Below are 10080 nucleotides of genomic sequence, written 5' to 3'. Positions count from 1 at the left end.
GGGCCTGTTGTCTGTTGGAAGCGACATGCAGCACAGCGTGTCTACCTGAGCCGTGCCACACGGCAGGAAAGATAGGGCTGTAGCATAGGACTGTAACATTGTTCAGGTGGGAGAAGACCTTAAAGATCATCAAGTCATAATATCACAGAATGGTTTGGGCTGGAAGGAAGCTCAAAGCCTCCACCCCAACCCCTGCCATTGCCCCCCTGCGGCTGCCCTCCACCAGCTCATCTGCCCAGTGCCCCATCCAAACTGGCCTCCAGGAATGGGGCACCACAGTTTCTCTGGGCAGCTGTGCCAGTGTCTCACCACCCTCTGAGGAAAAGATTTCTAACATCCAATCTAGATTTCTTTTTGTTTAAAGCTATTCCCCCTGGTCTACGTCTACTACACTGTGTAAAAACTCCATCTCAGTCCTGTTTATAAGCTCACTTCAAGTACTGGAAGGCCACAATGAGGTCTCTTCAGAGTCTTCTTCAGGTTGAACGAGCCCAGCTCCCTCAGCCTGTCTTCACAGGAGGGGTGTTTCTGCTCTCTGATCATATTTGTGCCCTCCTATGCGCCCACTCCATCAAGTCCACATCCTTCTTGTGCTGGGGGTCCCAAGCCTGGACACAACCATCAGTCCAATCATCAGTCTGCTGAATCCTATCACCAAACCATGTTTGTAAGTGACACCTCCACATGTTCTTAAACATCTTGAAGAACGGGGACTGCACCACTGCCCCAGGCAGGATGGTAGTGGGAGTGGAGTGTGTGGGTAAGCAAGGTGTGAGGAGATGGCTTTCAGCTAGCAACAGGCAAGGGAGAGCAGGATGGAGTTGGCATTGAGGTAGTAGCCCTGTTGAAAGGTGGAAGGGAGCCCCATCACAGTGTGAATGCAGCTTTTGGGTCCCAATGAGTGTTTTTGCGTGGTGCTGTCTGCATGTGAACGTTCAGTCTGAGGTAACATCAGAGGTGTCTTAGGAGCTGCTGTCAAGGACTGGAGGGTTTTCAGGATTTCCTGGAGATGTTTGCCTCAATTTCCAGAACAACTCAAAAAGACCTACCTGCTACTCTTAGTTCTAAAAAGTGGCCTGAGGGCAGCTTGTTCTCCTCATTATCATCCGGACAAAAAAATGCAAAGTCCAACAAAGGACAAATGGAAAGAACTCAGCTCCATTGTATATTAAAAGGAAAACAAAAAAAAATCTGTTTGCCATATGGGAGAGGGATAAACTCCATCTGTCTGCTCACGGAACCCAATTAAGGCAACTTCCTTCTGGAAACTGCATGTCCCAAATAGAACTTTAATGATGGGGAGGCTGAAAGATGCACTGTCAGTAATACTGACTAATAGGAATGTCATTATTACAAAAAGTTAACAAAGTATAACAATTTTGTTTACATAGGAATCATAGAATTACACTTTTACATCATAGAAATTTGTTTGTTTGTTTGTTTTTAAATTGGTGCTGATCTCCTCTCTGAGGTGACAGGCCATATAACTTGAGGGAACAGTACAAAGCTGCATCATGGGAGGTGGGTCAGATTGGGTGTTAGGGAAAGATTCTTTATCAGACAGTGACTGAGAACTGGAACAGGCTTCCCAGGACAGTGGTCATTACACCCAGCTTACTAGAGATCAAAAAGCATCTGGACAACAGTCTCAAACATAGATCTGATTTTTGGGTGGTCCTGTGTGAAGCCAGGAGTTGGATTCTCTGATCCTTATGGATCTCTACAACTTGAGATTCTATGATTCTATGAAAAAAAAAAAAAAAAAAAAAAAAAAAAGAACAGACACTCTGTCTGTCCTGCCCTGTGTTTATGTGTCCTATAGCTTCTACAAGCTCCTTTTTCAATGGGTACTCTATACTTTTAGCCTTCCTGAGAATTTTGAGGCAAAGTTCTTTCAGATATTACTTTACTCCTATACGTGTTTATACTCAATTTCTGGAGTTACCATGAGAGTGATCATTAAATTCTTCTTTATTTCCAGTGCTAAACTAGCTAGAACTCACAAAGATGTGTGACTGGTTCCAGACCCCACCTTGTGAACTGAGGAGAACTTGAACACCAAACTGTTTCATTTCTACTACAACCTAGAAAGGAATTTTTCAGTGTCTTTCTTCAATGGTCATTAAAACTGATAACAGACAGGAAGTCCCTGCTCTTTATTGATTCATTGTTTTTTTTGTTGTTAGCTTAAGAGTGGGTTCTCAACGGCACATTGTTTTTTAGGTGGGGAGTGGCTGCATTTCACTGGCAGGTTTCGTGTTTCCTTGTATACTTTCTCTAAGTCTTTTAGCTCCTATTTTGAAAGGTGTATTTTGTTAGGGTTTGTTTTTTCTCTCCATTTCTTTAGGAGAAATCTTCCCCACCATCCGATTAAAAACGACAACCTGAAGCATTGTAAAATAGATCTGCAACTACACCTGGAATAGCAGTTTCAGCTTGTTTATTGAAGGGTTCCCGATTACTCCAGCCCCTGAAGAACGGCAATGTTTACGTTGTAAACTCTGCACACAGGTGCAGATGTCTGTGAAATAAAAGCTGCCTTTTCCTCGATGGACAGCCTTTGAGATAGATGTTAACACCTCGTCTAGGTTTGCACCAGGTAGAATCAGTTTGTCTTTTTGCTATGCCTGCTGTAGGCACATAAACTTCAACCACACTCCAAAGCGACACACCTTTCGTTTTACTTTTACTTGTTCCTGGATTCTTTAAGAGTGTTTAATGTGGGCCAAGTAATAGTTGTCATCTGTAACTGATAACCATGCAGAACAAATAAAGGCAACACGAATAAACAATCTACTGTATTGTCCGTATGTGAGATTTAGTCAAGCAGTGCTTTCTCTGAAAGGCCTACAGCAAACAGAACTATGTACCTGTATGAACATCCATGCCAGTGGCCAGATTTTCATTATAAAATAGCATTAGCAATTTATTGGCAAAATCTTTAAGAACAGCCATTTTATCATTATATCCAAATAGCGTATTTACGCTTGAGATGTACTACGAGTTCTTACATTTTAAGTAATGATGCTTTCTGAATCTAAGCTTTTCTAGTTGTTCTTAATGCTTTCTATGACTTGCAGTTCTCACGCCCTTACACATGTTGGTAACGCCCAGTCCCCAAGTGCTCAGACACAAAACAAGCAGCTTTAAAAACTGTTTAGAACTCTTACTTCGGCTTGAAGTTTGGCTACCGAACCTTGGACCGCGCCCACCAAGAAGGGATCTTCATCTCTTGTTCCCAGTGCTAAGGATGATGCAATGCTGAGTTCCCACACAATAGAAAAATAAATGATGGTGTAACAGCTTGTTTCTCACTCACAGTCACACAGAAGAATCGAATTAATACTTTCCTTACTGAAATTAGACACAACTGGAAAAATGAAAAAAAAAAAAAAAAAATCCTTTTCTTTTTTCCTAAAAAGGAGAAGTAAAACCAGCAAAAAGGAGATCTGGGAAGTAAGCTGACAAAATAAGGAAGTGTATCTTCCTGCAGATTAATAATGAATATTTTAAAGATTAAACACTGTATAAATTGAAATTACAAATGCTCACAGGATTAGTGAGCATGAGAAGGAATAAGAATAAAAGAATATAATTAAAAGAAAATTAAGAAGAATGTGCCTTTTTCTGACACATTTAAGACATGAAAAAGCATGGCTACTGCTATCTTTTTGCTTGTGTCATTTATTGCATCAGACACACTGAGCGCACCAGTCTCAGCTCTTGCTACTTTGTAGCTAGGTTTCACTGAGCGCTGCCTTGTCTTTGTAGAGTAACAGCCCAGATGGATGAAAGTGACGTAATTTACAGAGTCAGGTTTTGGGTCAAACAGGCACAGCTTAAAACACGAGGCTCTGGGCAGCCAGGTCTAATATAGTATTAGGTATGGAGGTTGGCAGCCCTACATGCGGCAAGGGGTTTGGAGCTTGATGATCCTTGGTGTCTCTTCCAATCCAAGCCATTATATGATTCTGTGATTCTATCTTTAATATGTGTTTGACTTTTTCTGCAGTTGCCCTCAGTTCCTATGATGAAGCTAGTTTCATACCACTGAATCTTGGCTAATAAATTTTCGTTTGATTGCAACACATCCCAACGCAAAAGGTGAGACTCATTCCACCTGTCTTTATCCACCAGCTGTGTAGTATAAGCAATTTATTTACATTCCTGTGCAGTTCATGAAACCAGATAGGCATCTCTGCAGGGTAATTTTCCCCTTCCTACGGTAGGTGTCTGAGAGTGGGGTGATGAAACTCCTTTTGGAGTTTTGCTTGGATCGCTTATTGCTTACCTGTCTGCACTGGGAACAGAGATAACTGGATTAGGTTTGGTGGATAACCCTCAGAGGACTGTGGGTTACTTGAATCTGCACCTTGATCCATACTTCTGCTGGCTCCTGGGATCAGAATGTGTTAAAGGCATTGGCAAAAGCCTTTCACTGAGAAATGTAAATGCTAAGGGCTCATCTCCTGCTTTTCGTGTCCAGTTCTTTCTGGCTGAGCATGACGCTTGGTGTCAGAAGAGGGTTTCTGTCTTTGTCCCCATAGTTGCACTATGGTGGAGTGGGGAGACATATACCATGAACCCAGCATTTCTAGTCATGAGCCAAATGAGCAAACAGACCACCACAGTAAATCAGGTGTAGTGAACTCGTCCCAGATACACTACTTCTCCATGCATGGACTGAATGCACTGTACAGCACCTGGAGCAGGTCCAATGCTTTTCTGGAAGCACTCACCGCAGTGTCATAAGTACTGAAACAAATGGATGCATGTGCAGCATTCTGGCATCTCCAGCAGCATATTTTCCACGCATGCATGCAGCAGCTGTGCTGCACATGTGCACGACAGGCATGCATGGTGGCAGGTGGCGAGGGAACAGTTTGCATCTGGGACTGGCCCGGCCCCACCACAATATCGGTGCCAGTGTCCCTCAGGGGGACCTGCAGGAGGTTGGTGCCATGGCTGGAGGCAGGGGCACACATCTGCATCCAGTATGGCAGAAGCCATGCAGAACACCATGGCATTTGCATTCTGCTAACTGCAACCCAAACCACTCCCTCCTGTCAGCTTGCAAACACAAAAGCTATATTTTAATCTACCCTTAAACTACATTTCCTATCTGAAAATCTAGCTATCGAGTAGCTAAGTAATGTATTTAAGTAAGGAAACCCCAGGGCTGTGTCAACATGTATAGGCTGTATGAATATCTGCCTCACACTTTAAAACTATTTTTAAAATCATTAAATAAATTTTTCTAAAAGGCCTTAGAAGACTTTCTACATTTTCTCACCAGTACATAAGCAGCCAAGTGAATTTCTTTCCATACTGTCTTTTGCTGTGTGTGTGGGGTACTGTTCTAATTCTTTAAAACACACATGCTTATTTTTCATGGTTTCTTGCTTACAAAAGTCTTTTGTTCATTCTGGGAAAGCGTACTGTTACTCACAGGAAAATATTTTTAAATCCCCCGTTTATAAAAAAGAAAGAGGAAAAATGCTTTTCATCTGGAAGTAAATCATACTCTAGTGGACTGTACTTTAAAAATGCAGCTATAAATGTGATTATCTCACAGTTGATTTGGTCCAAATTCTCATCAAAGCTTCTTAAAGTGAAAATCGCCCTCTCAGTTAAAAGCTGATTTTTATTTATTCTTTTTTTTTCAGATAATGTTTTTAAAAACAGCAACTTTAAACAAAATAGTAACATTTCCATGGGGGGAAAAAAACCAGGGTTCTATTTGTTTGTTTTGATTGAAAAGAGTAATTTTGTGTGTGTGTGTGTTATAAACCATACGTAAGCAATGGCAAAAGAAGATGGGAAACATGTTAAAGTTTCTAGCTGAGGAGCATCAGAGGGATGCTGGGATGGTCTGAGGGAGGTGTATGAGGAGCCCAGCAACTGAGAACTGCTAAAGGAGACCCATCCAAGTGCTGAGCTTGAAAGAGGACAACTGATTTATTCATGAAAAAATAGATTCGCTTTCTCGGAAACTTGGAGAACAACTGTTAATGGCTTTAATTTTGTCTGAGAGAAACTGTTGGCCTGAGGCATCTGAGAAGAGACCAGAAATGTTCAGGAGGTGAGATGAAATGACTGCAGTCAGACTGCCCACGTCACACATTGTCACACAGCGGCTCTTTTGAAGTTTGGGAGGAAACTTTGGTGTTTGTGGGAAAGGCAGTGTATGTTGTCTAGAGCTTGATGAGCATTCTCAAGTAATGCTGTGGCATAGCAGCTGTGTGGATTTTAAATGAATTAGTTCAGTGAAGTAGAAAACCACAAAGTTTGAAACCTGCAGAAGCTGTTTTCAGCCAGATGTGGATCTGCAGACGGTTTTGTGGAAGTGCTGAGTATTTGGGAAGGTGTAGGGAGACCAGGTGAAACACCTCATACTGGGGTGCCCCTTCACAATCTATATACATGACACACTGCATCTTTTTGGTTTTCCCTTCTCCTATGACCTCATGCTGGGTGAGAGAGCCATCATCTCAAAAAATGCCCTCAGTGGCCCTGGGAGAAAAGAAGAAAGAAGAGCCCATGTGTTTTCTTTAACACATAATATAGTCTATTGATAGTCTCAATTAGCAACCTGAATGGCTCCTTGGTTTGGAGGGGCCCAGAGCTGGTAGATCATCCTGTCATGTGTGTCTGGCTTGGGACACTGTTGTAGCTCTTGCTCAAAGCTGCTCTGACTACACGAGTCTGCTCGTTAGTGCTAAGTTATCAGGGATATCTGGAGTACTGATTTGTTGCTCTTTCAGTAAAATGCAAAATATCTTCCCTGGATTAAAGCCTAAGAAACATTCAATATATCCATGGAAGGAGGTACGCTGAGTGCTCTTAAAGAAATAAAAGTATTTGTGGGTGAGACTCTGGAAGGTAGGGAAAAAAAATGGCTTCTCTCTCAAACACATGCAGATTCAAAAGATCTCCACAATACTTGAAACATTAAAACTTTGGACCAATTCCCTAAGAACTGTAGTCATACCCCTGAGAGGAGAAGGATGTTGAGTCATAGTGAAGAAAGGAAAGCGGAATGTTTTTTCTATTACAGACGCAACCAAGACAGACAGATGAACAACAAAAACACTGGTTAAGTGATTCAGAAGGGTAGGTTTTCTGGAATCAGCCAGAAACATCTCTAGGACTCTGAAGAAAAAATGGAAATGAATTGTCATTCCAATTTATCTGAGCATATGTGCCTTTGGACTCTAATGGCTGGAGAAGGATTCATTTTTAAATGATTTGATGGAAAGCTTGTGAAGGACTCACACTTCAGCTATCATAAATATGTCCGTAGCAGAACAGTGAATGATAATATTACATTTTGCTTTTGGAGTATCCGACAGTGGCAAAAAGACTAGAAAGTGTATGATCCTTTGCAGTATGGCATAACATTACCTTTTCATAAAATAACTAAGTAAGCCGCTGCTTTGCTTAAATAAGTTCTCCATTGTAATCACCCAGTTTGCTTTTGTTACGTAGGAGGATTGCAAAAGTGAGTGATTTATTTGAAGGCTTGGTTAAGACTGGAAAGCCTACAAAAATTAGGAAAGAACATCATACATTCAAATATTTGGCTAGGTTTTAATTTCACAGCATGGTGTTGTTGTTGTAACCTACTGCTTCTATATTGATCATAGACTTACCTGCCAGGAAAAGAATTTGACTGTTCAATTGTACTAATTGCTATTACTGTTATTTTATCTTTCTGAAATATATTTTTTTTTAAAAAAAAAAAAGGGTTTATTTTTCTGAGGTTGTATGTTTTCCCATTTGTCATAACAGAGGAAAAAATTGATTCAGTGCCTGCTTCTGTTTAGAACTGCAAATTAAACGCCCCACAACAGAAGCCGTTCAGTTTCTGGTACTGATTAGCAGGTTGGAGTCTCATCTGAGAAGGTGGAGCGATCGCAAGGCTGTACGTCACTGCGGTGATCCGGCGGGAGGAGGCAGGCCGCCCGGGCCCATCAGCCGTCGATCTGGATTTCCTCCTGTGCGCAGGCGATTGGCCACTCAGTGCATGGTTCTCTTGGGTGTGACTGCGAGCCCTGGTGAGTCACGGTTCAAGCGCACAACTCATACCGAAAGGAAAATGAGGCCAATTTTCACTCTGCTTTTAATTTTGTTTCCAGCTTAGTTCTTGTGAAAGTCACAGAGAGCCCTGAATTGCTACGTGCAGCAAAAGGTAACCCAACAGTGCAGAGAAGAGTTACGACCACCAAGGTGTCAAAAAAAATGTACCTGCATGTCTCTGTACTGGGTCTGTTTGGGATGGAGTCCCTTCTCAAAAATAAAACTTTAGGTGATGTACAAAGTAGTGGTCATATCTTGCTGGAGGATGAAAGTTGCTACAAACAGCAAGTTTACAATTAGAAAGTGTACTTGCAAACCTGGATCTGGTTATAGAAATTAAATTTTTGATTATATAGTGTCATTTCCTGATAACTTGGTTCTCTTAGTCTTTTGTTAATCTTTTGAGTGTATTGTATTTGAGTGAGTGGATACAGTAATCTTCTCTATAGTTTCCTATTCCTGCTTTTCTTCTCACTTCTTTGGACAGTAGATGATCCACAACTGACAGCTTTTTCCGGAAACATTTTGCAGGTGTATTTCTCACAGTGCAAAGTAGGACCTTCTAGAAAACACTTCATAAGGGAGTTCATCTCAGAAATAGTTTCTTATCTGCTTTTCCTTTGAAGAATCTTAGGGCAGCCGAGGCTGGCTGGGCTCTCTGGGTGCACTTGGCTCAACCTCTGCTCCAGCAAGGCCACCCAGGGCAGGGCCACATGCCCTGAGCCACGTCAGGATGGCTTTTGGACATCTCCGAGGACAAGAATCCACAGCCTCTACAGGCAGCCTGTGCCATTGCTCCGGCACACACACAGTACCAGAGTGCTTCCTGGTGTTCAGAGGGAACCTTCTGCATCCAATTTGTGCCCATTGCCTCTTGCGCTGGCGCTGGGACCACTGAAAAGAGGCAGACCCCTTCCTCCCTGCACCCACACCTCAGTTATTTGCATACGTTGATGAGACTCCTCTGAGCCTGTCTGTGACTGGGACAAAGTACTGAAGAAGGGCTGAAGAAGGCCCAGCTGCCTAGTCAGCGACTAAGCTGACATAACCATTCATCAAAAACCTCTGATGCCACTTCTGCTGCTTTCTAATGTTTACAAAGTTTTCTGAGGCATGCTTTTTGTCAGCCAAATGTGTAAATGTTACAATTAATGACAGTGGTGATCTTGGATTTTTGCTGGGGCTTGGACACTGTCCCATGCAGAGCTTATCTTGCCTCGGAGGTTTTCAAGAGACTCTACAAAAACACCCCAAAAAGTTGGTGAATACTTATTTAGATATACTGGATCATAGTCCAGTATATTCCTTTACGTCTTGAGCTATTTTTTCAAAATCCAGACCGTACAGATGTGTCTTAGGCTTGAGTACAGTCCTGAAAAGCAGCCTGTATCACCAATTGGTGATATGTTCTGATGAGTATTTTGTATCTTTCCTGAAAGGAACCCCTATCTCCTGTTTGCAGAGCTCAAGCAGGGGCTTCAGTCCCCTGAAAAATACAGTTTGCTTCCACACTGACTGCTCTACCTCTCAGAAAACATTTGGGGGGAGGGGTGTACATTGCTCACAGGAGTTGTGTGCTCCAGGGTGGGCTGTACCGGCACTCTGCCTGCTTCTCACCTCCCCCACACAAGAGTGACTTGGAAAATTTGGGATTCTGGTGTTCATGTGGAGTTATGCAAGTCACAGTCAAGCTGTTTAAATCTCCACGTGCAGCCCCAGCAGAACATGGCAGTGTTTCGTGCTGATAAGATATGAGTCTGCAGTTCTGAGAGCTTGTTCACAGGCATTCCTGCCACGTGAGAGCAAGTTCCTGCTGAAGAAAACGTGAATGCCTTACACTCTTTGACAATGTTGCAAATCAGAAATAGTTGCAGTTACTTCATGCTATTCCCTCTAAGGCAGAACAAATCCTAAGGTTTCAGCTGAATGCTTATGAATCACTACGTTGGGAAAAAAAAGAAAAGAAAAGAAAAGAAAAGAAAAGAAAAGAAAAGAAAAGAA

Source organism: Centrocercus urophasianus, unplaced genomic scaffold (assembly GCF_019232065.1).
Source record: "Centrocercus urophasianus isolate 14NV4802_14NV808 unplaced genomic scaffold, USGS_Curo_1.0 seq_12, whole genome shotgun sequence".
NCBI lineage: Eukaryota > Metazoa > Chordata > Aves > Galliformes > Phasianidae > Centrocercus > Centrocercus urophasianus.
Note: the sequence above shows the minus strand (reverse complement) of the source record.